Source organism: Balaenoptera ricei, chromosome 9, assembly GCF_028023285.1.
Source record: "Balaenoptera ricei isolate mBalRic1 chromosome 9, mBalRic1.hap2, whole genome shotgun sequence".
NCBI lineage: Eukaryota > Metazoa > Chordata > Mammalia > Artiodactyla > Balaenopteridae > Balaenoptera > Balaenoptera ricei.
The window spans coordinates 92,792,177-92,818,971 of record NC_082647.1 but is presented as its reverse complement, the minus strand read 5'-3'; the positions used below and the strand labels follow the sequence as shown (position 1 = coordinate 92,818,971).

General features: G+C 38.1%; 1 protein-coding gene and 1 pseudogene across 11 annotated transcripts in view; both read right to left on the bottom strand.

The window, feature by feature from the left end:
• The window catches only part of MAGI2 (membrane associated guanylate kinase, WW and PDZ domain containing 2), a 1,337,104-nt gene that overhangs the window by 255,384 nt on the left and 1,054,925 nt on the right, over positions 1–26,795 (bottom strand). The gene's annotated exons all lie outside the window — the stretch shown is intronic.
• On the bottom strand, positions 24,297–25,119 carry LOC132372062 (pyridoxal phosphate homeostasis protein-like; annotated as a pseudogene).

Here is a 26,795-nt window from a genome sequence, read left to right as displayed (position 1 = left end):
AATCTTGGCATTGATTTTGTAGATGTGGTTAACATCTATAATCCGCTGACTTTAAGTAAAGGAGATAATCCTTGATAATTTGGGTGGACATCATCCAATCAACTGAAAAGCTTTATGAGCAAAACTGAGGTTTCCCTGAGGAAAAATACATTCTGTCTCAAGACTGAAGAATCAGTTCCTGTCCCAGAGTTTGAAGCCTGCCTGACTGCCGTAAGGATTTCCAATTTGTGAGGCACCAAGATTTTCGTAAGCAAATTCCTACCAGTTCTGTTTCTCTGGAGAACACTGATATAGAGATCAAAGCTCAAACTTAACTGAAAAGAGTAGTTCTGATCTCCTATTTCTGACACTACACAGTGCTGTCTATTTAAATTCATTTGTTAAACTTATTGAAGGAAAGTGAAGATTAGAGTGGTGGCCATTGACTGGGGCAGGGAATATGTGACAGGGGAGGTGGTTTCACACAAATTTTCCCTCCTTTACTTATTTAATACAGCATAAATCCTGCATAAAATCACATTCTTTGATTTTAATCACAGTTCATCAGTCCTGGGGTTATATCTCCTATTGACTCAAATTGTGGCATCAGATCTCTCAGTTAAACACAGAGAAATACAGCTTATGTCTGAATAATTTAGATTAGATATAGTCTAAAAACATTTCCCTAGGGGCTGTTTTAAGCCACCCCGAGTAGACAAACTAGTATGCGTAAGTCTACTGCTCTGTAGGCAAGTGACACACCATGCTGTATACTGTGTGTCTTAGTTTACTCATCTGTTAAATGTTAAACATTTATTGCACTGCGGCATTGAGACATTTATTTAATGCTGGGTTAAGCACCTGGTTATTTTTAGGTGAAAGGTAAAAAATAATTATTCTTCAGTTTTAGCATTCAGAAAAGGGTATATTTTTCATCAATTTCCCCTATTTATGTTCACTTTAACTGAGGTCTTTGGGGTTACTTTGCTGGAACAAATTTATTGTTTTTAGGCCAATTACAGATACTACAAACTATAGCAATAACCACTTTGGAATAGTCATGTATTCTATAGAAGACTCTGAGACATGATTTAATTGGTTATCTGAGTACAACTCAAGCTAGATCATGATTCTACAGAAGGATTTCATAGCTGTTCGCTCCCATGCAATCTGGAGGGTATTGCTTTCATGAATTTTAAAATATCCTTTCAGAGAAGCACAAAATTTAAAGTCATTTATTATAGACATTAAATGCTAATGAGAACATTTAAAAACAGTGGTCAGGCTACCCAGCCACCATTCACTTCATAATTTATAGGTATATTTTATTTCTTCAGGTTAATAAAGGATGTGTTTGACATATTATTGGACTGACCTTGCTTCTTGGCAAATGCTATCTGAAAGTCTCTAGAACTAATTCCATTGCCAGCCATTCTTTTCAAGGACAGCTTGTTATTATTCTCTTGGAAACAATTAACAGACTGTCGTACAGAATAACATGTACTTTGTCCTGAAATTCTTTATTGAAAAAGGCCCAGAAAACAAAGTGGTTTCAGACTTTGACTCTCGAGACTCTTAATTTCGGATAACTTTTTCTCTGTACTTAAATTTTAGAATCTTCAAATATTATGAAAACACATTGGCTAGGAAAATTATTTTAAAAGAAAATCCAGAGCATATCTTACGTTAAAGCTGGGATTCAGCCTAACCTGCTACATTATTTCCACTAATATCTACTTTGCCAGGCAATGGGATTTGATGCTCAGTTTGACATGAGCATCAAATCATAAAAGATACATTTTTGTTTAATATCTGGGATTTATTAAGGTTGAAAATCAAACAGAAGCATTATGGATTCTCCTTTTTTGTATTTTTTTTTTAGATCAACAAGGTTCGAAATCAACAGGATTTTCTAGCTAAATATCCTAATCCAGCTTTATCAAATCATTTTGCACTATTTTAGAATAAGATTTCATTTAGGTCACAAAATTCTGTTAAAGGAATTATTTAAAAATGAATTTATTTCCTACCTAATCAAGCACAGAGCTGAAGTAGGAATTGTGTACAGAAAATTATATATCCACAAAGTCTCCCTTTTCTAAAGCTTATAGTCTAAGGCAGGGGTCAGCAAACTTTTTCTGGAAATGGCCAGACAGTAAATATCTTTTGTTTAATGGGCTATATGTCTCTGTAGCAACTACTCAGCTCTGCCACTCTAGCACAAAACTAGTCATAGACAATGTGGAAAGGAATGCATTTGACTGTTCCAATAAAACTTTATATACAAAAACAGGCAGTGGACCAAATTTGTCCATGTGTCATAGTTTGCCAACCTTTGTCGTAAAGGAAGGTCATGGCAAGATAAGCAGCATTGCTTCACTGGCCTTTGGAAAGAATTTGGCATAAAGACTCCAGGTGGTATCAGAACTAGGACAGGGGATATTAAAGTAAGAGAGTATCAACCACGAAATGAGTTTTACATTTCTAGGACACTGATTATATTCTAAAGTTTTTCAAATACTATCAATAGTACTATACACAATTCATAGTTTATATAATACTTTCCCACATACCAGCTCTTATCGGGAAGATGATTGTGTCTATTGTATAGAAAAGATGAAGTGATTGCTGCTCAAAGCAATTAAGCCTGTTGTTTAACTGTACTAGACCCACATCTTCTGATTCCAAGTATTCCAGATTTAAACTCTTGAAAGAACTCACAGTGCGAATTCTTTAAGAAATGAGAATGAATGGAAGAAATCTTAGAACATGAAAGCCAGGCAGGTGGCCCATTTTTAAAAAGGAGAAAATGTTTCTAGAAACTCCAAACAGGTAAATAAGATTTGTTACCCTTTTAGAACCGTGTTAGAAAAGTTATTCATGAGCACTTTGAAAAGAAATGAATAATTACTAGAAGCCAACATGGGATGACTAAAAATTAATCAATCTTAGTTAACCTTATTCCCTCTATGCTATAAGGCTGTTAGAACAGTTCCATAGACATAGAGCATTTTGAGTTTAGCAAGACATTTAACAAAAAACTCTTGATGGACGTAAGTTAGAGAAACATGACCTGGAAAATACCTCTGATAATTTATAGTTTTTCTTAAACTACTTTACTGAGGTATGATTGACATACAAAGAGCTTTACATATTTAATGTATACAACTTGATGAGTTTGGAGATGTGTACACCTGTGAACCCATCACCTCCATCATCACTATGCCATAATCCATCATCACTATGCCATAATACATATCCACCATCTCCAGAAGTTTCCTCTTTATTTACTATTCTTACGTACAGAAAATTATTTATTATTATTTTGTGATAGGAACATTTACCATAAGTTCTACTCTTGTAGTAAATTTTAAAGGATTCAACATAGCATTGTTACCTATAGGCTCTATGCTCTACAGTAGATCTCTAGGATTTATTTATCTTGTATAACTGAAACTTTGTATGCTCTGACTAATACCTCCCCTTTTCACCCTCCCCCCAGTTCCTGGCAACAGCCATTTATAGTTTTTTGAATAGCAGAACCCACATAAATTGATAAATGGATTAATGTCACCATGCCATTGGACTCTATGAGTAACTGCATTTAATGTACTTGTATGTATACACAGAATTAAAAAAAAATACCAATAGATCATACTTGAATGAATAACAAGAAAGTATGCCCATTAGATATGTAAATTATAAATCTGGGAGAAATGAATCAGGATTCAAAAGGATCTTAGACTGAAAAATAGACTGAAACCAGCAGATGAAATTTAACAGGTGTAAATGTTAAGAGTTGAGTTTAGATTTTAGAAAATGAAAAGGAATACTAAAAACTGACACCTGATGACTCCCTGAAGGATGTCAGGTATAGGTTACCAGGAAGGAGATTTTGATTCAATTTAAGGAAGACCCTTTAGTAGTGATGGCTCTGCCATAATGGGGCGAACCATCTCACTTGGGGAGTGGTGGGAAGACAATGGGCTTCAGAGCTTTAGAGCAGTGCTTCCCAACTTTAATGTGCCTATAAATCACCTGTTAAAAATTGTTAAAAAGCAATTCTTGATCCAGTCGGTCTGGAGTGGGACTTGAGATTCTGTATTTCTAACAAGCTCCAGAGATGCCATTATTGTGGTCCATGACTGTCCACAAGTGTGGCAACAAGGCTTTAAGGAATGGAATTAGGAGTCCTACATATCTGGTTCCACCACTTAACTGCTGGGTGTCCTTGGAACTTATTGAATGTCTCAATCGAATCTAACCTGTTTAAATGGAGATAATAATACCTATATCTCATAGGACTCTTAGGAGGATTAAACAACATTTTATATGTTGGCACACAGTGAGCATTAAATAAATACACATTTCCTTTCGCCCTTCACTTCCTCATCATCAGATATATTTGAACTGAGGTAGGATGATCCTCTTAGGAATTCTGAAACAGATTCCTGCATTTTGCACGTCTCTTATGGACAATATGTTATAAATTGGAAAAGCTGAAGTTCAGTGGCTCTTTCCTATTCTTTCCTGGATTTAAAGTAGATGTATACATATTTGGTATCTATCATTAACCACTACCTCCCTCAGTACCCACAAATTTGTTTTTGTGAAGGGGGTATTTGTGAGTGGGTCATAGGGCGATGAGCCTTGGGTTTAACTAAAGGAGGAATTTTCTTCTCCCCAAAGGAGATAGCTGCTCCAAATCACATCTACTACCTACTCCTGCAGCATCAGGGAGCTCTTCCAAATCTCCCAGGACACTATCCTGGGCATTACTACACTTTGCCCTGCCCTAGAGGGCACTGTGCTTCCAGCTGAAATTCTCAGCTCTCCCAGAAGCAACTCTGAAGCCTGCAAACTCACCATCTTTCAGCTGGTGTTTAAGGACTGCTGTTGGGTTTGATGACTCCTTCATGTGCCCTATGTGAGGTGAGTCTTATGCTTTTCAGTTTTTAATCTCCTTGTTGATAGTAGTTAAGCATTGTCTCTTTCAGTTAATGACAGCTCCTGCCCTTGGAACCAATAGAGCAAGAATTTTTTCTGCATTGTGTCTGTGTTCACTTAAACTATAACTGCAGCATCGATGGGAGGGAACACTCTGGACATGGGTATGGGCGCGCACATGAGCCAGTGCACGCGCGCAAACACACAAACACACACACACAGACACTATGACTTTCTCCCCACTCAGAGGGATCTGCACAACGGACCATGGGTCAGGCTCCTTTCTGCTGGCTCATGCCTATCAGTTTAGGTTCATTGGTTCCTACCTGGCTTCTCTCTTCTTCAGGTCCTAGCTGCAGCTAAGATGCCCTGAGGGTCATTTAATTTAGGATATAATTCACCTGGTTGCTGCAGTTTTAAGCCTGATATTCAGCCTGGACTCTCTTGCCAACTAAATGTACTTTTTAAGAGCCAATTTCTAGCTCTCTTTTGACATTTTAAAACTGAAAAATAGCCAATTCTATTTTAAAATAATTAGAGAACTGTGCAGTTTTATTCTTAAGTTGCTATCCAATCTAGGCGGCTCTATCCATGGGAACTTTTGACAAATACACCTTTATTCCTGTGTCGCCTTCTCTCTGCTCCCCTCCATCCCTGATTGGGGCAAGCAAAGTGCAGTTCATCTTCTGAGAATCCTTCGTTTTCTGTCGGGAGAAGCTGGTCAGGCTTATTTGGCCAAAAGTCAATAAAATATATTTATCAGTATCTAGCTGATCTTCTGAAGTAGTATATTCTCTTCATATATTCTTTCCCCAGTTGATTCAAACATGATTTTTCAGGCAAAAGGGAATAAAAAGTTCACTGAGCTATGAAGCAGATCACTAGCTCAGTACATGAGTTCTACTTTCACTCCAGTCATGGTTTGGTTATCAGTGGAGAAATGTGACTGCTCATCACCAAGATGGGAGCAGAATCAACCACTGGTGTGTCCATTAACTAAGGGACCTACCTCCCCCCAAAAAACTATTACTGCTTAAGCTAATGGCCAGAAAATTCCCTGGGCAAAATCATGTTCTGAATTATGCTCCAAAAGTAAGTGTAGAAAATACACACGAAGATTAAAATGATTTACAATTTTAAAAAGCATACTTTACAGTTTAAATTCTGATAGATATGGGCAGATGCCGGAGGATAAACACGTTTTGGCCAACTGGCTGTGGACCCTCTAAATGGCTTAATAGCCTGCAAGTAACTCTGACAATTTCCAAAATAGCCTTTATGAGCCAGGGCAAAATAAACTCACTGAAACCACTATTTCAGTACATGAAACTACACAGAGATGTTTAGTGAAACTTGCACTCCAATAAGTACCGAAACCTGATAAATCAGAAACTGTTAGCCACAGGGCAGACAGACTGGATGAGGCATCCAAAGAAATCTAGGTCTATTCTTAGAACTCCTTTGTATTCCTAGATTTTTGGTCAACAAGTTACATAACTTTAGTGAATTATTTTACCTCTCTGAGTCTCCATTTCAATAAGTGAAGAGCACAATTTTTGAATGCATACTATCTGCCAGTCATTTTGCTGGCACTGGGGATAATACAAATAGATGATGCTTATTTTATTCATGTTATGTGCCCAGCTATGTGCCAGGCTTTGTGAAGAACCTTTAATATAAATTATCTGATTTCATCCTCACAGAAACCCTATGGAGAGGATACGGTCACTGTTACTGGAAATAATACTGTTATGTGCTTGTTTGGGAGATGGGGAAACCGAAGCACAGAGAGGTGAGTACCTTGCCCATGGTCACCACAGCCTGTACTTCTAACCATTATGTTTAAGTGACTTCCTGTCTTCTAAGCCGAACCCTGCCTCCTAAACTTTAATGTGCTTACAAATCACTTGGGAAGCTTGTTAAAATGCAGTGTCTTTTTTTTGTTCTTTTCTTTTGTACATGGACAAGAATGTTTATAACAGCTATATTCATAATATACAGATTGAGGCATAGTCATGTGATGGAATATTATTCAGAAATATGAAATGATAAATTACTGATATGTACAACAATATAGATACATTTATATATTTAGATTCCATTGACATGAAGTTCCAGACCAGGTTAATCTATGGTGATCGAAGAGCACGATTTGCCTATGTGGGATGCAGATTGCCTGTATGGGGACACAAGAACACTGGGAGGAGGAGAATATTTAATATCTTGACTTTGGTGGCCTCATATGGGTATATTTCTTTAGACAGGTCAAACTGCCCATTCTAGTTATGTGCATTTCACTCTCTATAAATTTTATCTCAATTTAAAAGTAAGTGGGGAACATGGTGCATTTTTTAAAGACTAAAATATTTCCTTTTAAAATTTAAATTGTATTATTACTATCAGCCAAAAATATATCAAGCCTTAAATAAGCTTTTTTCTTTTATGCCACACTGCCAAATCAAAAGTATGTTGTTTTTGTTGTTAAAATATGCTCCATCTCCAGAGTAGCCACACTTTAGTAAAATGTTGACCTTAAATTTCAAGTACTTTAAAAAAATACTGGAAATTCTAAGCAACCAAAAAAAAAAGGTTACTATGTGGGAGAATATGTTAATTAGCTTGACTGTAGTAATCCATTCATATATATATAGTTATATATATGACTTGAATTGTTTATATATATATTACAGAACATCATATTGTATACCTTAAATATATACAGTACTATTTAAAATAATTTTTATAAGATTTAAGATAAAATGCAGTTTCTGATCAGGACATCTGGAGTGAAGTCCAAGATTCTGCATTTCTGACAAACTCTCAGGTTCATGACAAAACTCTCAGGGTCATAGTCTGAGTAGCAAGGTTCCAGGTCTGCAGTCCACTCCCTAGCTTGCAGATTAGAAATACTTGGACAGCTGTTAAAAATTTCTAAGTCCAGATCACAACTCATGTCAATTAAATCAGAATTTCTGGGGCTGGAACTCAAGCATGGATTCATTTTTTTTAAAAGATCCCTAAGTAATTCCAATACACTGTTGCTCTCAAAATCAATTTAGCAGTCAACATGAATGTTAAAAATAATGGAATATAGTGCACTGCATTAGTAAACTAAGTACTCTGAAACTTTTTATATCAGTTTCTGTGTCTGTGTATATGTACGTCTGTGTATGTGTGTGATTGTGTACTGAGTTCTTGGTGTTCTTGGTTCTTGGCGTACATTGTGGTCAAGGTAAAAAAAAAAAAGAAAGCCACTCTGTATACTAAAAGGAATACAATTTCTTTTTTTTTTTCTCTCCCTCTTTCTTCCTTCCTCTCTATCCCCATATTTTAAAAGGATTTAAGGGAGATTTCAAATATCCATGCTTCATTAAGATATTATCCTTGTCCACAAGAAGTTTAATATCTACTAGGGAGCCAGATATTTTACAATACAAAAGGGTAGGTGTTATATAGAATATATGATGAGATGTCTTGGGAGTATACAAGGAAGGTCACAAATTACTATCTAAAGAATTCAGGGAAGGTGTCATAATAGAATTGACATGTTGCTTGTGTCATTAATAGGAATCTGGCAAAGAGAAAGAATCTGGCAGAGGGAAAGGAATTCTGAGGCGAGGCATTCTTTCTACCTGGTGCAAAGTCAAGGCATGGTCTGGGTTTCACTTGCAGGATTAGTGTAAACCTGGAGATGATGACTGTTATGAAAATCTGTGTTGAGGTGAAGCATCCTGGGCGTTCTAGGGGAAGTATTTATAGGAAAGCTATATGCTGGAATGGCCAAGAGGAAGGTGAGAAGCCAGAGCTCAGAGATGGAGAAGAAGAACCAAGAATTGGTTCTAAAGGAACAAGAAGATAAGGAGGGAACTAGAATAAGAATCATGGGGTCAGGAAGAAATGCAATCAGGAATTGGTGATGAAGAGAAGTATGAAATTGTTGACATGACTGGTTTAGAATAAGTAGCAGGGAGACTTCCCTGGTGGCGCAGTGGTTAAGAATCCAACTGCTGGGGGCTTCCCTGGTGGCGCAGTGGTTGAGAATCTGCCTGCCAATGCAGGGGACACAGGTTCGAGCCCTGGTCTGGGAAGATCCCACATGCCGCGGAGCAACTAAGCCCGTGAGCCACAATTACTGAGCCTGCGCGTCTGGAGTCTGTGCTCCGCAACAAGAGAGGCCGCGATAATGAGAGGCCCGCACACCGTGATGAAGAGTGGCCCCCACTTGCCGCAACTACAGAAAGCCCTCGCACCGAAACGAAGACCCAATCCAGCCATAAATTAATAAATAAATAAATAAATAAAAATTTAAAATTATTAAAAAAAAAAAAGAATCCAACTGCCAATGTAGGGGACATGGGTTCGAGCCCTGGTCTGGGAAGATCCCACATGCCGCAGAGCAGCTAAGCCCGTGCGCCACAACTACTGAAGCCCGCGCACCTACAGTCTGTGCTCCACAACAAGAGAAGCCACCGCAATGAAGAGAAGCCCCTGCTCGCTGCAACTAGAGAAAGCCCACATACAGCAACGAAGACCCAACACAGCCAAAAATAAATAAATAAATATTTAAAAAATGAAAGAATAAGGAGCAGGCACAATTCATGAACATCAGAGCTTATGTGGGTTTTATACCCAAGTAGACAGGTTTCATGAAAGGGAAGCTGAGAGAGTTCAATGTAGGTGGAATGAAATTACTGCCATATAAGGCTGCAATGGTACACTGGGACTTTATAGTGGAATATACTGTATTCCAAGCTAAGGAATTGTTTTGTCTGTTTTATAAATCCTGAGAGATTTATACGAGGGAAGAGGCATGATCAGTTTTTTTTTAAAGATAAGTCTGGAGGTAAAGTTAGGGTTTGACTGCAGCTTAGAATGGCTAGTGCACTGATTGAGGTAACAGACAATGAGGTCCTGAACCAAGCTAAGAAAGGAGCAGTTTTCTGAAGAGGAATTGTCAAAGCTTATTGAATATGGAGTTAAGACAGAAGGAGAAGTTTCGGGAACCAATGTTTAGGTTCTAGTTTGAGAAATGGGGTCCGCAATCATGCTATTAGGCCAGACTGAGAATTCAGGAAGCAGAGAAGTTGTGGAGAGGGGCAGGATGAATGTAAGGTGTTTGTGAGGTGGAGGGTCTAGTCAGCACCTAGTAGAAATATTGGGTCTAATGGAGGAGAAGCATATCAAGTAGACCAAGAAAGGATGAAGGGGCTGGAACAGACAATCTCTAAGACTTGAGGTCAAGCCTACCATATTCTACAGGCATCATGACAGGGCGTGGTTAAAACAGCAATGAGAAGTTTTAGCTTTCAAAAATTTGTATTTCTAAGTCATAAAGGGAATCTGCATAAATGACCAGTAACAAATTAAAGTAGTTCTCAAAAGTAACCTGAATGAACTTTCACCAATATATTTCCTAAGCCTATAAGGCAGGATTGTAATGTAGACTACAGCTATATAGTTTCTTCCTGTTAATCATACAGGCTAGAATAGTAATTTTGGTTTCACAGCAATCATTTAAAAGTGTTATTTTATTTTTTACAGAGAATGTTTTGTGTGTGTGTGTGTGTGTGTGTGCATGCATGACTGTTATGTTTTGTTATATAACATAGAAGCTAATCTCTCTTAAACAGAGTGACTACTAATTGACAATTTTGATAGATTCAGCATCAAAAAAGCATCAGTAATCTACAGTATTTTCACAGTTTGCAGATTTGAGGTGAGTTGTTTAAAACATCTTGCTATCAGGATGTGCTCTAGACTTAACACAGGTATCCAAATTATCATTTAGATAAAAGAAAGAGAAGAAACTACTATAAATACTATCTTCCTTTCCTTAAAATAAATGTGCAAAATAAATCCAAGTGGCTCAATTTTCAGTGGGGGTTTATTGTCCCAAATGAATGAAGCCACTAAATAAACAGAAGAGGAAACAGTGCCAGGACTGTAAATCCAGCAATGCTTTGTTCATTTCATGAGATGGATAATTTCAGTGGGAATCCTTCTACCATGAGACAGGCAAATTCAGTACATAAATTTAACATTACAATTGTAATAATAGTCTACACGAAAAATAATGTTTAAATAATAAAATCATGCCTTGCTCCAGATTTAATCCATTATTCATATTTTCCCATTAAACATCAATATAAACAGAATAATGTTAATTCAGAATTAATTATGTACTGTTTAAGTTCTATGTGATAATACACACATCTCTCTTTTTAATGCTTTCTCTTTTCCCAGGTTCCATGCTTTAATTCTCTGCAATATTTGTCATTTTCTCTATGTTTTATTAGTATGTTGTAAATATTTCAATTATGCATCATTCTTGCCACACTGTACTTTAACACTTGTGTTTCCCTCACTAGACTGTGAACTTCCAGGCGTGAAGATTCTGTGCCATTATTGCTGAATTAACCAATAGAACAAGCATAGTACCTTGGAGATAGAATTTTAAGAGAAAGAATTTTATTTTTAATATATTCTAAGAAAGGAGGGGGACATCAAAATAGTCATCAAGGAAAAAATAGGAACATTGTTAGGTGTTCTCATCCTAGTTTCATTATTTAGCATGATTTGTATTTTGATTTCCATATGAGGGCCATTATCTTTTCAATGCCTAGGAACTCCAAAGTTGTTAATTCTGTCCTGTGTTTCTTATTCATTTTCATATCAGAGTCTAATACTATAAGGAACCAATAATGTTTGTTGGATGAATAAACTTCACATTTGGAAATACTTTTTGCCTAAGGCAAAAGATCTTAGGACAAGTTTGGAAACACTTAGCAAATACAGTCTTTCTCTTTTTAACTTAGTGTGCACTGAAATCTTGCCACAATGCCATCAATCAGCTAACCAACCAAGCAGGCAGCCCACCAAACAAACAACCAACCAACCAACCAACCAACCAACCAATATGTATTTATTGAGCCTCTATTATGTGCTCAGTACCATGCTAAGTATTAGAAGGAGTATAAGGCATGGTTCCCCTGATTAAGGAACTTACACTCTTTGGTTATATGGTAATCAAACTTAAAAGGTTGAATTGAATTTAATGAAGTTCTTTTGGTACTTTAATTACTGAGACCAATGAATGGATATTTTGTTCCAAATACTGCATTATAGTAAACAAGGCTCTGGGATAATATTTCTGCGTGGGATATATGTATTTTCAACTATTCTAGCTCATTAGAATAGAATACACTATTATATTTAAAGAAGGCAGTCACCCATTTTATCTCTGTTGAATATCTTTTGTCAAAGATAAAATAATAACCCTCATGTTACTTTGCCTTTCTACCTATACCTCTCTATTCCCTCTCTATGACTTTTAGTTTTTGTACAATACTTTAATATTTATGTAAGTACAGTTGATCATGCTATTTAATAATGCAACAATTGCTCAGGGATGGTATCCATGCTGCTGGTTAGAGAAAGTATCAGAAAGATCATGTTGATAAATCTGACTTTATTATATCTTTTTCCAGCTGCTTCCACTTTTGATCTGTAAGTCCTTGTGTACTTTGACTATAATCATAAGATCGACTAGACTCTGTGAATACATCCATATGTGCCTCTATTTGTCTCTTAGGCCAATGTAGGGAAGAAAACTATAAATTTGGTGTCTGAATGTTCATCCATTGAAGGCAAGATAGCCTCTATCCAAGTTAAGAGAATCTCCATGACCACTGAAGGTGTGAGGTCTTATTCAACTTTTTTGGCATCATGTCACATGGTTGATCACTATCTCCCTCAAGAAATTTCTTCCCTTGGTTTCCAGGACACCACGTTCTCCTGGTTTTCAGTCTTACTGATCGCTCCTTCTAGTGTCCTCGTCTGTATCCTTTTTCTGGAACTGTTTCTCTTCTCTGTTATACTTATTTCATAGATGATCTCATCTAATCTCATGTATTTCAACATCACCCATATGTCAATTACTCTCCCCCAAATCTATATCTCCAGGCACAATCTCTCCTAAAAACTTCAGGCTCAATTATTTACTCAATACCAGAAGGTTCCATAAGTCATCTCAAACTTAATATGTATAAAACTGCTTATCCCTGAGTCTTCAATTCTCAGTAATTGAAACCACCATCCAGGACAAAAACTTCAGAGCCATCTTTGATCTCTCCTCCTTTCTCACTCTCAATGTCCAAAAATCCATCCAGTCATGGCTACCTCCAAAATATGTACTTAACCTACCCTCTTCTCACCACCACCACTGCTACTACCCTAGTCCCAGGAATCATGATCTCTTTTCTGGACTACTCTAGTAGTACCTTAACTGGTCTCTCTGCTTCGCCCTTTTCTGCTGACAGTCTCTTCTCAGCACAGGAGCCAGATCAATGTTTAAAAACTATAAATCTTATTACTTTATTCTTCTGCTAAATGGTTATTCATCATGTTTAGAACAAAATCCAGGAGCTTTACTGTGGCCCACAGGGTCCTCCATGTCCAGCCTCTGCTCTCTCCCCATCCCCGTAACCCTGATCTATGTCCCCTAGCTACACTAGCCTCCTTGCTCTTCCTCATCAGACCAAGCACAGTGCATCCTGAGGCCCTTAGAAGTTTCTGTTCCTTCTGCCTGGTATGCCTTGCCTCATTTCATTGAGGTCTCTGTTGAAATGTCCTGGCCTCAGCCCTTCCTTGAGTGTTCTATTCCTTAATTCTGCTTTATTTGTCTTCACAGCACTTCTAACTGATATACTATTAAGGATGGATTTATTTCCTTATATTCTCTCTCTCTCACTAAAATATTCCATGAAGCAGGGACTTAATTTACTGGGGTATGCTTTATGCCTAGAATAGTGTTTTACATACAAATACTTTTTTCAGTCAATAAATTGAGCTAAGCAGAATAGCATTTATCAAAGCAGGAAGCACTTCTGTCTTTTTTGTCTGTCTCTTTCTTCTCCCAAATTGAGCGACTTCTGGTGGTTTTGGAAATACTTGCTTAGACCTCAGAGGGAAGTTGGTATTTGCAAGTGAACACGTGATATTTGTAGAATGAATACCTACCTCCCCAAATGGGCCGGTACAGGAGTTGCTGAGCGGCCACAAACAACCCAGTCAGCTTGGGAAGGGCTCACCTGGCGCAGCACAGAGAGGTAGATTGAGGTAAGGAGCAGTATTCCACCAGTGCCGTGGAGGAGAGGAAGTGAGCTCTAGCAGTTATAAGCATGGAAGGCTAGGCAGCTTGGGCTAGTTCCTTAATCTCTCTCAACCTTAGTTTTCTCATCCATTAAAGGAGGCTTGTGACAAATCTCCTATGCCAAAGAATTACAAATAACAAATGTGGCTGTGTAAGGTGGCGGAGCATAATTCTCCACTTGGTAGGTGTGCAGTGCACAAAATGCGTTCTTTCGAAAGACTGCAGTATGAAAAGAAGGGGAAATAATACGTTTCTGGTGGAGAAATCTGACAAACAAGACATTAGCCAGGTGATAAAGATTCACATCAACAGGTGATGTCACGTTGATAGTATATGCTTTTGATATGATATGGTAAGAATGGTGTTTTACTTCTGTGGTCTTTCTCAAAAAAATCCATAACCACAGTATAACCATGAGAAAAACCTCAGACGAATCCCAACTGAGGAATATTCTACACAATACCTGACCAGTATTCCTCAAAACTGTCAAGATCCTCAAAAATAAGGAAAGTCTAAAAACTACCACAGCCAAGAGGAGCCTAAGGACGCATGGCATGATGACTAAAGGTCATGTGGTGTCCTGGATACCCACCCAGGGCATTCCTTTCCTGGGACAGGAGAAAACAAAACAAAACAAACCATGATGTAAAAACTAAGGAAATGTGAATAAAGTATAGACTTTAGTTAATAATACTGTATCACTATTGGCTTATAAAATGTACCAAATGTGCCATACTGGCAATAAGATATTAACAGTAAGGAAAGTTCAGTGTGGGGCATATGGGAACTATCTCCACAATTTTTCTGTAAATCTAAAACTGTCTCACAATGATAATAATAATAAAAAGCTTATTAACAAAAAAGAGAAGGTTCACTGTGATGATTAAAGTGAAATAATGTATCGTAAGTTCTAAACCCTTAATACATATCATAACTTTTAATTGGTTGCTCACTTAAAGAATTAGTTATACTTAAATTTATCACAGTAGCACCCATTATGAAACAATGTTGCTCATAATAGCAAAAAATGTTGCTATTCAGTAGGAACGGTATGGCTAAGTAAGATAAGAAATATCACATAATCATGAAAACTGTGGCTGTAAACATTGTAGGACAACATGGAAAATGCTCATGATACAATGCTTAGTTTTAAGTGGATACAAAATTACATATACAATATGATGATGGCAGTTACAAAATAATTGGAAAGAAGCACATGAAAATGCTAACAGGGAATATGAAAGGTGGGTGTATTATAGGTGATTCCTCTCATTCTGTTTTCTTATTTTTCTATAATGTGGGTATAGTATTTTAAACAGCAAAAATAAATTTAATACAATTCAAAGGTACATAAAAACAATAGTATTTAATCAAAAAGGGCAGCAACTTTGCACTTTAGTATATTCATCACAAAGTGACAAATTTTTCTTTTACATCAGGGATCTTTATCAGAGTGGTCTGTGCACTTGGATGAGAAAAAAAATTCATCTTTATTTTCAGGTATTTCTAACAGAAATATAGCATTTCCTTCAATAATACATGCTTGCAACAAACAAGAGTAGCATAGCAGAAGCTATGACTCTGTTACCCATAGAAATCACAGATAGTTTCATATTTTATTTTATGCATTTAGAAATATTATTCCAAGAAGGATCTACAGGCTTCACTATACGTACTGCCAAAGACAATCAAGGATCAAAAAGTTTAGGGGGCTTCCCTGGTGGCGCAGTGGTTGAGAATCTGCCTGCCAATGCAGGGGACACGGGTTTGAGCCCTGGTCTGGGAAGATCCCACATGCCGCGGAGCAACTAGGCCCATGAGCCACAATTACTGAGCCTGCGCGTCTGGAGCCTGTGCTCCACAACAAGAGAGGCCGCGATAGTGAGAGGCCCGTGCACCGCGATGAAGAGTGGCCCCCGCTCGCCACAACTAGAGAAGGCCCTCGCGCAGAAACGAAGACCCAACACAGCCATAAATAAATAAATAAAATAATAAATAAATAAAAAATAAATAAAATATGACCACAGCATCCAACTATTTATGGAGAATATTTCTAAAAAAAAAAAAAAAAAAAAAAAAAAAAAAAAAATTTAGGGACTTCTGATTGAAAACAAGGTTGAAAGTAACACCATAAATAATGTGAAATTTCATGTTGTACCTATCTATGAATTTTTATATGCGCAACAAGAGAGCTTAGGAGACGTCCTTTACAGTCTGTGGTGGCACAGGTCAGTAATATCAAGCTTATTCATAGGTAGAAAATCAATACTCTACTGATCAAAAACATCAAAAATGGGGGAGGGGGAAGTTGATATGAATAAGCCATTTTCTACACTTTCCACATTTAAACCATGGTGGATACAGAACTGTGATTTAGCATCAAGAGAAGAATTAATTCCCCAGGGAACAAGGCAAAAATATTTTACATGGAAATGTCACAAACCTGAGAGTAACTGCCTTACAAACCTTCTATCTGTTCTGCTATGCATTTACAGGTTTTCTTCACTAAAAGCATATTATCTAAAGCCACTTGGAAAAGAATAACAAAATTTAACTTCCTGCTTTTTGAATGGGTTTTTGCCTGATCTCAGTTGGGAAGTGTGCTTATCACAAATAACCAAAGATGACGATGATGATGATGATGGCAACTGAAATTTATTGTGTCAGGCACTGGACTAATCACTTCATATGTATTAAATCTCATTAATTCTTGTAAGGTAGGAATTAGTCTCTTAGAAAGTTTGATAATATCATACAATGTTTCTGTCTATATTCACTATACTTGCATTAGATCTCAAGGATTTACTTACTTATCATTGCAAGTTTGTACCCTTAAAAAACAATTGTTCTGAGTAGCTTAGTAAATAGAGGATCAGTCATTTTAAATGTGATGGTCCAGGGTTCAAGTCATTAAGGCATTAACTTCAGCTTTGTGTTGGTGGTACAGTGGTGAGCATAGCTGTCTTCCACTTTATATCCAGATGTTGAACATAGTAGTCTATGCAAAAGTTCTCATTTTTCTAGTAAATGCCTTCATCCCATTCTTAAAACAGAGGAGAAATTTTCAGAGAGCAGTTTTTAATATACTTAATTTCATCCCCAAACATCTAGGGAACTTAATTTGGTCACCAAGTCTTTCAGTGTGGTGAACATTTCACATTTTTATGTCTCAATCTGGTGGCCAGGTGACCTGAAAAATACTTCATACAGAACAGATGCTATTTGAGATCAAGCTGTAGTTGACTTTTAGTGTACTTTCTGCCCTCTCCATTCTGGGCTCCACAAAACCACAGTGGTTGTCTTTAGTGTAAACTAATGTAAACAACTTCAGTTGGGTTCTCATTGCTGCTATCCATCCATCCATCCATCCATCCATGCATCCATCCATCCATCCATGCATCCATCCATCCATGCATCCATCCATCCATCCATCCATCCATCCATCCATCCATCCATCCATGCATCCATCCATCCATCCATGCATCCATCCATCCATCCATCCATCCATGCATCCATCCATCCATCCATCCATCCATCTCAGGCACTGTCCAATGTGCTGAGGACACAAGCATGAAAGATAAAATCCCTCTCTTTAAGGAACTCAGTGGGACACAGACAAATAAGCAGGCAATACTAAGTGTGTGGAGGTGGCGATGAGATAGGAAAAGCCCTGACTCAGACCAAGAAGACTGGGAGGAGAAGACTTTCTGGTGGAAGTAATGTTTGAACTGAGTTTTGAAGGATAAATAGTGCTTGACTTTGGCAAAGAGCACCCCCCCCCTCCTACGTCATCTGGATGGTGTTAAAGCACCAGAAACTCACCGTGTTCAAAATAATAATTATCATCATCCCTCTTCATGACCCCTCTCCACCTCCACATATTTATAGTTCCTCCAAATGAAGGAATTGGGGCTGTCTTTAACAACCTCATCCTCCAAATTCAGTCATCTGTAAAGCACTGTGCAGTCAGCATTCTCTCTCATATTACTCTTAGCCTTTCAGTCACTTTTCTTTTTCAAGTCCATCTTAGATTTGTAATCTTAACTCCTGCAATTTTCCAGTTGATGTAGAATTGCTTGGTAAATGGTAAAACATCATGCAAATGTTAGTGGTTTTTAGTCTAAATCACACTAATTCTCTTGGTGATCTGATCTACTTCCATGGTTTTAAATACCACCTATACACTGATAAATTCCAAATTTATATTTCTAGCTGTGACCTTTCTCTTGAGATTCACACTAAAAATCCCACTGTTTACTCAATATCTCCACTTGGATATCTAAAAGGCATTTCAAATGTATGAGCTTCAAAACGAACTCTCCATTTCTAATGCTCCTCCCTTTGCCCAACTTGCTCCTTTCATAATCTGCCCCATCTCAGTTGATGACAACTCCATCTACACAGTCTAACTCCTTGAATTCCTCCTTGATATCTTTTTACCAAATCCATCTATTCCATTAGGAAATCCTGTTAACTCTACCTTCAAAAGCCATCTGGAATCTACATCTCCACTGCTCTCACACCAGTCTAAACTACTTGGTACTGCCTTCCTACCTGTCTATCTCTTTCTGCTTTGCTATAGTCTATTCTCCACCCTGTAGCCTGGTAATGTTTTACAGAAGTAAGTCAAAGTGTGTCACCACTCTGCTAAAAACAAAACAAAACCCTCTGTAGCTTCCCTTTTCGCTCAGAATAAAATCCAGATCCTTAGCAGGACTCACGCTATCTTTCTCACATATTCTATCACTCTCCTCTTTAGCTTTTTCTGCTCCAGCCAGGATGTTCCTGCCTTTGCCCCTGCTGTTCCCTCTGCTTGGGAAACTCTTTTCTCAAATAGTTATGTGACTTGCTCCTTCCTTTTATTCAGGTTTTTATTCAGATGCCACTTCCTTAGAGAGGTCTTCCCTAGCCTCCCCATAAAACAGCAGCACATCATTCACTTAACCACCTTAACCCTAATTTATTTTTCAATATATTTTTTCATACTGCAAATATCTTTTGAATGTGCTAGGTACTGTACAGGTGCTGAGAGTATAACACTAAACAAAATAAGCAAAAATCCCTTTCTTCCATGGAGCTTACTTTCCAGTGTGGAGAGAGTCAATAAACAAATTAAATAGCATGCCAGATGAAAATAGGTTGTACGGTGAAAATCAAAGCAGGGAAGCGAGATAGGATGTGTTGGGGGAGAGTGGTGGTTACTGCTTAATAAGAAAGTCTTCACTGAGAGAGGGCTATTTGACTAGAGGTCTGAAGGAGGTGAGGGAAGAGAGCCTTGTGAATGTGTTGAAAATGAGTGTTCTGGATATAGAGAATGGCAAATGCAAAGCCCTGAAGCAAGATCTTGCTTGATGAGTTCCAGGAGAACATCAGTAAGGAGAACAAGGTAGCTTGAAAAGGGCAGCACTTCTCACTACTTCCATTATATTATAGATCTATTTTTTTCTTCTATTGCTTATCTCTCTCCTTCAGAATGTTGGCTCCATTAGTGCATGAGCCAACGTTTTGTTTTTAACTGCTTTATCCCAAGAGTCCAAGACTGAACCTTGTTCATAGTACAGATTGAGTATATATTTATTGAATGAATTGTCATGCACTATAGACAAAACCGGCTATTAATAATCCTTTAACATGCTCCATGCTTTTTAGCTTTTCTTGTCTTGTTTATGTCCTCCATCTAGAATGCATCTCTGCCTTTTAAAAGACTATCCTTTAAGACACAACTCCAATGATACTGCTTTAATGAAACCCTGCCTGGTCGGCCATTTTTCCCTTTTCTGATGATTCTTTGTATTGTCATCACTGTTGAACAGAAAGCTCCATGGGACAGTGAGCATGACTTTGAGTCTCCAGGGAAGAGCACCGTGTGTAGCCTGGTGGCTAATCATATGTGCCAGGTGCTCAGTAAACTGTGAGATAAATGAGTATCTGTTGAAGGAAGTGAGTTACTTCATGATTTACCTTAACCAGTCAAAACTGCTATTATGTTCTATGGTAGTTTACAAAGTAACTCAAGATCCTTAGATGTTGGTCAGCATCACAGAATTTGAAACTCCTTTTCTGAATAGCAGAGTAACTATAAGCACCAACCTCCTTTAAAGGGAGGAATCAAGGCAAAGGGAATCCTTCTAAATGGTGTCCCCTTTGCATTCTCCATGGCACTGTATACATGGGAGAGTGACCGGATCCTTTTCTTTGTCATTCAGTCCATGGTTTCCTCCCCTACTCCCTCTATTTTTAAGCATTCCAGATTGGTAATGCTGTTATTTCAAAACTAAGAGAATCGTCACCTTTAGGCTAAAACACTGCTTTAAATTGGCAATACATTGCTGATTGTTTACAAATAAATGTAATATAAAGAAAGAACCAATATTTGTTGGTATCAAAAAACAATATGGCTTAACTTTTGCTTACCATCCATCACCTTAAATGACCTGGCTTTTCAGAGGACTGACAGTTAGGCAGAAAAATCACATTTTGGACAAACTGAATCAGAAAGGGTGAAAATACCTATTGCAAATGGACTGATGTGGTAACAAAGAAAAGACCGTGTATATTTGTTGAACAAAGAGGAAGTGGAAACAAAAAATTTCACAATTTGTATGGAAACAAAAAAGACCCCGAATAGCCAAAGCAATCTTCAGAAAGAAAAATGGAGCTGGAGGTATCAGGCTCCCAGACTTCAGACTATACTACAAAGCTACAGTAATCAAGACAGTATGGTACTGGCACAAAAACAGAAATATAGATCAATGGAACAGGATAGAAAGCCCAGAGATAACCCCACGCACATATGGTCACCTTATCTTTGATAAAGGAGGCAAGAATATACAATGGAGAAAAGACAGCCTCTTCAATAAGTGGTGCTGGGAAAACTGGACAGCTACATGTAAAAGAATGAAATTAGAACACTACCTAACACCATACACAAAAAAAACCCTCAAAGGCCAGGCACTATAAAACTCTTAGAGGAAAACATAGGCAGAACACTCCACGACATAAATCACAGCAAGATCCTTTTTGACCCACCTCCTAGAGAAATGGAAATAAAACCAAAAATAAACAAATGGGACCTAATGCAACTTAAAAGCTTTTGCACAACAAAGGAAACCATAAATAAGACAAAAAGACAACCCTCAGAATGGGAGAAAATATTTGCAAATGAAGTAACTGACAAAGGATTAATCTCCAAAATATATAAGCAGCTCATGCAGCTCAATATCAAAAAAACAAACAACTCAATCCAAAAATGGGCAGAAGACCTAAATAGACATTTCTCCAAAGAAGATATACAGATTACCAACAAATACATGAAAGGATGCTCAACATCACTAATCATTAGAGAAATGCAAATCAGACTACATTACAAATATAAGAATCAAAACTACAATGAGGTATCACCTCACACCGGTCAGAATGGCCATCATCAAAATATCTACAAACAATAAATGCTGGAGAGGGTGTGGAGAAAAGGGAACCCTCTTGCCCTGTTGGTGGGAATGTAAATTGATACAGCCACTATGGAGAACAGTATGGAGGTTCCTTAAAAAACTAAAAATAGAACTACCATACGACCCAGCAATCCCACTACTGGGCATACACCCTAAGAGAACCATAATTCAAAAAGAGTCATGTACCACAATGTTCATTGCAGCTCTATTTACAATAGCCAGGACATGGAAACAACCTAAGTGTCCAGAGACAGATGAATGGATAAAGAAGATGTGGCACATATATACAATGGAATATTACTCAGCCATAAAGAGAAACAAAACTGAGTTATTTGTAGTGAGGTGGATGGACCTAGAGACTGTCATACAGAGTGAAGTAAGTCAGAAAGAGAAAAACAAATACCATATGCTAACACATATATGTGGAATCTAAAAAAAAATGGTTCTGAAGAACCTAGGGGCAAGACAGGGATAAAGATGCAGAGGTAGAGAATGGACTTGAGGACATGGGGAGGGGGAAGGGTAAGCTGGGATGAAGTGAGAGAGTGGCATGGACATATATACACTACCAAATGTAAAATAGATAGCTAGTGAGAAGCAGCCGCATAGCACAGGGAGATCAGCTCAGTGCTTTGTGTCCACCTAGAGGGGTGGGATAGGGAGGGTGGGAGGGAGACGCAAGAGGGAAGAGATATGGGCATGTATGTATATGTATAGCTGATTCACTTTGTTATACAGCAGAAACTAACACACTATTGTAAAGCAATTATACTGCAATAAAGTTGTTAAAAAAAAAAAAGAGGAAGTGGATGTGCTAATGTAGTTCCACTTCACTGTTACTAAAGACTTGAAAGGCTTCTCCTCAGTTAATTGAAAGGCCAATTAGCAGGCTTTTCTAAGGGCAAGCAAGCCCAAGTCAGATTTTCTTTTATTTCCTCATCCAAACCCTTCTCTCCCTCTAATCATCAGTAATGTTAATGATGAACTCAAGCAAAGTATGTCTCATGGTGGAATATGGGTTGCATTGTCTACTTTTCCTACAGGGTGGCATTTAAAATAACAGCATTTTGATAAGCTCATTGTTTCTCCAATTTAAATCCATTTTAACTTGGCTACTGCTTCACTAATTGACACTGGTTTCTTGTCCACATTCCAACTATGGGCAGAAATAAAGTGCTATCTACAGTGTTCTTTCCTTTGAGACTGTCATCAAGTCATTTAAATAAAAGACATACTGCCAAATATTAATGAAGCTTATTAGAAAAATGCTATGATGCAGAAGATCCCTAGGATATAAAATTATGGTTTTATGCACTAATTTCGGTACCAAATGACTGCATTTGTTTTTTTTTTTTTTTTTTTTTTTTACTGAAATGCTCAATGATGCTCTAAATATTGGAAGTTCTGAGAAAGTGGAACAAGTGAGCTATCCATTTGCCACTTAGTCACATGTTCACAGTGGCCTTTTCTATTGGTTATTAAGGCCAGTTCTATCTTGAATCAACAATTCAGTTCAGGCTCCTGAAAGTCATTGGTATGGTTTGTTTGTTTGTTTGTTTGTTTTTCAAACTCACATTTTTATTTAATAGACTCTGAAATATCACACTATAGCTTTGAGTGAAATAGTACAGGAATCATAATGGTTTAAGTTTTACAAAATTACATTTTGGCAGCAGCTTCATGGGAGTTGTTTCATAAAATTAAAGATTGGGGCTTGAATAAATAAGAAAAACCCACTTGGAAAACAAACAATGACCCAGACTACAGTCGTCTGTCGTGACTATCCGAGAATTGTGCTTTCTGGCTTTTGAAGAGCTAGCTACTCTATTAACGTCAAGACTTGCAAAATTCCGCCTTATAAACATGGTTGGGAGGGGAGGCTATTAGTATGCCTAAAAAATGCTCCCAGGAACAGGAACCTCAAAACCAGGCCTTGTTGAAACCGTGAGCCTGAACCAGCTTTGAGGGGATCTTTCACTTCTGGGGAGCTATGAGATAAGTAATCATCATAACGGGAACTATGGTGGCAGAAGAATCATGTCATTTGATTCTCATCACCATAGGGCCTGGGGCAAAAGCTCAAAGTCCTGTCTCTGGAGGAGGATGTTAGAAAGGGCCAAGGACCGCTGCTGTTAGTTGCCCTGTAATTTTCAGGGTCAGCACCACACGGTGGCTGAGGACACAGCTCTCATCAGCCACAATGTGGGTTTGGTGAACTAACTCGAGCTAGGTCCCGAAGTTACCTGTACTGCCATTCCAGAGTGGAGACCAACATTTACTGGGTGGGGTGGAGACTGGGGGCAGAAACCACACTGCTCCAGAGCAGCAGAGATGGCTACTCAGTGGGGTTTGTACGGAGTTGGTAACAGGAAATTTTCTATTGAAGTGGATGACAAGTGGGAATCCCTTTGACTTTGGTGATTATAGGCATCAGTCACCAAGTTTTAACCTGGGAAAGGCATTCATGGGTTAGTTGGTGCTCCTGGGCAACGTTCAAGCCTGAACTCAACTCCTGGCTACTGCCCAGGTACCTGTTCTGCAGAAAAGTCTGGATTCCTCAAATCCAATCCAAAGTCATTGCTTGAAGTGAGCTTCCTGTGCCAGACACTAAGTCAGATGGTTTCCATCAACACACATAATCGTAGGCATGCTCTCTCCAGGTCCTGAGGAGGGCGTGGCTGTGCTGTGACGTGGGGGACGTGAAACGGAAAGTCCAGAGTAGTGCATAGTTAGTCTTCCTGGACCCGGCCCCTGAGCTGGGCCGCTGCTCAATGTGCCTGGGCCACCTCCGCTGCCAGGGCCTTCAGCTCTGCTGCAAGCTTGTCCAGGGCAGCTTTCTTGAAGTAATCTCACTCTCCAGAAATGGTGCTTCCTATTCGGACATCCACAGGTCCCACTTCAATCGTGTGTTGGAAGTCCACGGACAGGCCCATGTTCGGCTCCACCCGGTTGGTAGGGATGCTCAGTTTCCTGCACAGCTCCTCCCGGAGGGGCAGTAACACCTGGAAGTCTGGGTCTGGTCCTTGACTAAGATCGTGCCCAAAGCTCCCGATGGTCATCAGCACCACGAACTCCAGGCGGGGGCACTTGGTGTTTATGTGTTCCACCACGGCCACCATGGGGGCAGGCCATGTTTGCTCTCCTCTCCGCTGGTGTTAATCTGGTCCATAACCTTTAACCTTTCGGGAGAACCTTTTTTCTGCCACGCACTGTTCACTTTGTCTGCCAGCTTCACAGAATCTGCTGTTTCCAGCATGAAGAGATTGGGGACAGCCATCAATTTGTTGACATTTTGTTTCTGTAGATGGCCAATGAAGTGCCATTTGATCTCAGGACACGAAGACAGAATTTTAGGATTTGATGCTTTTTCAAGCAGTTCCTGAACATAGTTCTCCCCGAAAGTGCGCTGCTGGTGACTGTAGGCCTCGATCACCATGTCTGCAGGTTTGGTTTTGCTGACTGCTACTAGCCGGGGCTGGATGGCTGGGAGTTCCCGCGGCTGCCCCGCCACCGCCTGCTGCACGCGCTTGTTCATTGCCCTCAGGGCGAACCCATCCCACAGCTCCGCGACATGCTGCCTTCTCTCCACATCCCCCAGGGACTAATGTCCTGGTATGGTTTTAAGAATAATGTTTACATAAGACAGGCAGTGTAATAGCCAATGCCAAGTAATCTGCAACCGAGAAATTTTTGAATAATTTCACCAAAGAGTTTTAAATCCTACTTAAAACAGTCAAGTGAATAGAGAGATACATACATTCAATTCAGGATCAAATGTTTTAACTATCATTAGCATTCTTTCCAGAGCATTAAGTATATCCAGGAAAATTCTGCTTCATCTTCATAATTTCTGTAATCAGTAGGCAATGTCAGTTGAGCTATCTGAATATTAATCCCACATATAGAAAAGAAAGGGAGAATTTACACCTAAAACTCAGTCATACGTTCATCTTTGTCAACTCTATAATTTTAGACTATTTTATATTCAAAGGACAACATTTGTAAAATAAAGGCAATTTTATTTATGCTTGTAAAAGTATTTTATATATTTTCACCTATATTACTGTTATATAAGCTGTTAATTATGAAGACAGTTATTAAAAAATGAGAAATGGCTTCTGATCCTTTGGCTAATGAACTTAAGTAAAGGCAGATACCTTTTAGTACTAAAGTGATAATATTATTTATTCATTTCTAGACAGTATACTCCTGTTTTGCCAAGCAGTGATAAGATAGTGCATGAGGTTTAGATGTATAGATTATCTATTGTGAAACCCAAGTTGTATTAGATGTGGTTCTATATACAGTAATTTAGAATTATTCCAGCCTATATGGTAGGTTATTCACTCATTCACTCAGCATTCATTAGGCTCTATTACCAGGTTTTAAAAATGTAGTAAGTTGTTAAAAAATGATTATTGACGTCTTTCAAATTATGCAATGGAACTTGACCCAAAGGCAAGTTCTGTCTCCATCTCTTCCTGGCGTATGATCTCTGGTACGCTGCTTAGCCTTACCTCTGTTTTTAATTCTGTAAAATGGGTTAATATCAACACCTTTTTCATTGAATTAGTGTGAAAAACAAATGAAATATTTTATGTCAAAATATTTTGTAAAGTGTAATATAGATAAGAAATGTCAGTTATTATCATTATTGTAATTATACTATTATTGGCTCTTTTGTATGATATGTTTGAGTTTACTGAAACATTTTTATGATCTTTCCTTCTTACTTTATTAATCTTCTATAAAAATAATAAAATATTTATACTTCTCAGGTTTTATTTGAGTTTCCAGTTTATAAACTTAAATTTTCAATACGTATTTTAAAAGCAACATCAGCTCTACAATTCCCAATTATTTAACAATTATTGGTATAGTTAGATTTTTGGATTCTAACTTCTTGAGTATAAGAACAGTGGGTGGAATATGACATACTGAACGTGGTGTTTATAAGATATTATTTGGTTGGAATAAAGATACTGGGAGTAGAGATATGGATGACTAGTTCATGTGTAAGATGGCAAGGATCTGGACCAAGCAGAGCATTGGAAAGCAACAAAATTCAGTGAATTCAAACTAAATTACAAGGGAAAATCTGACAAGCTAAATAATAAGCTTAATGTAGACAGTGAAAGAAAAATGTTAAATTACCATGTAATGTTGATTACCTGGAGAATGGTAATATCAGTGATAGAAAGAGGGCATTTGAAAGGATAAGCCATTTTGAGAAGGAAATATGGCCCAAGAAACTGACTTCTGTTTTG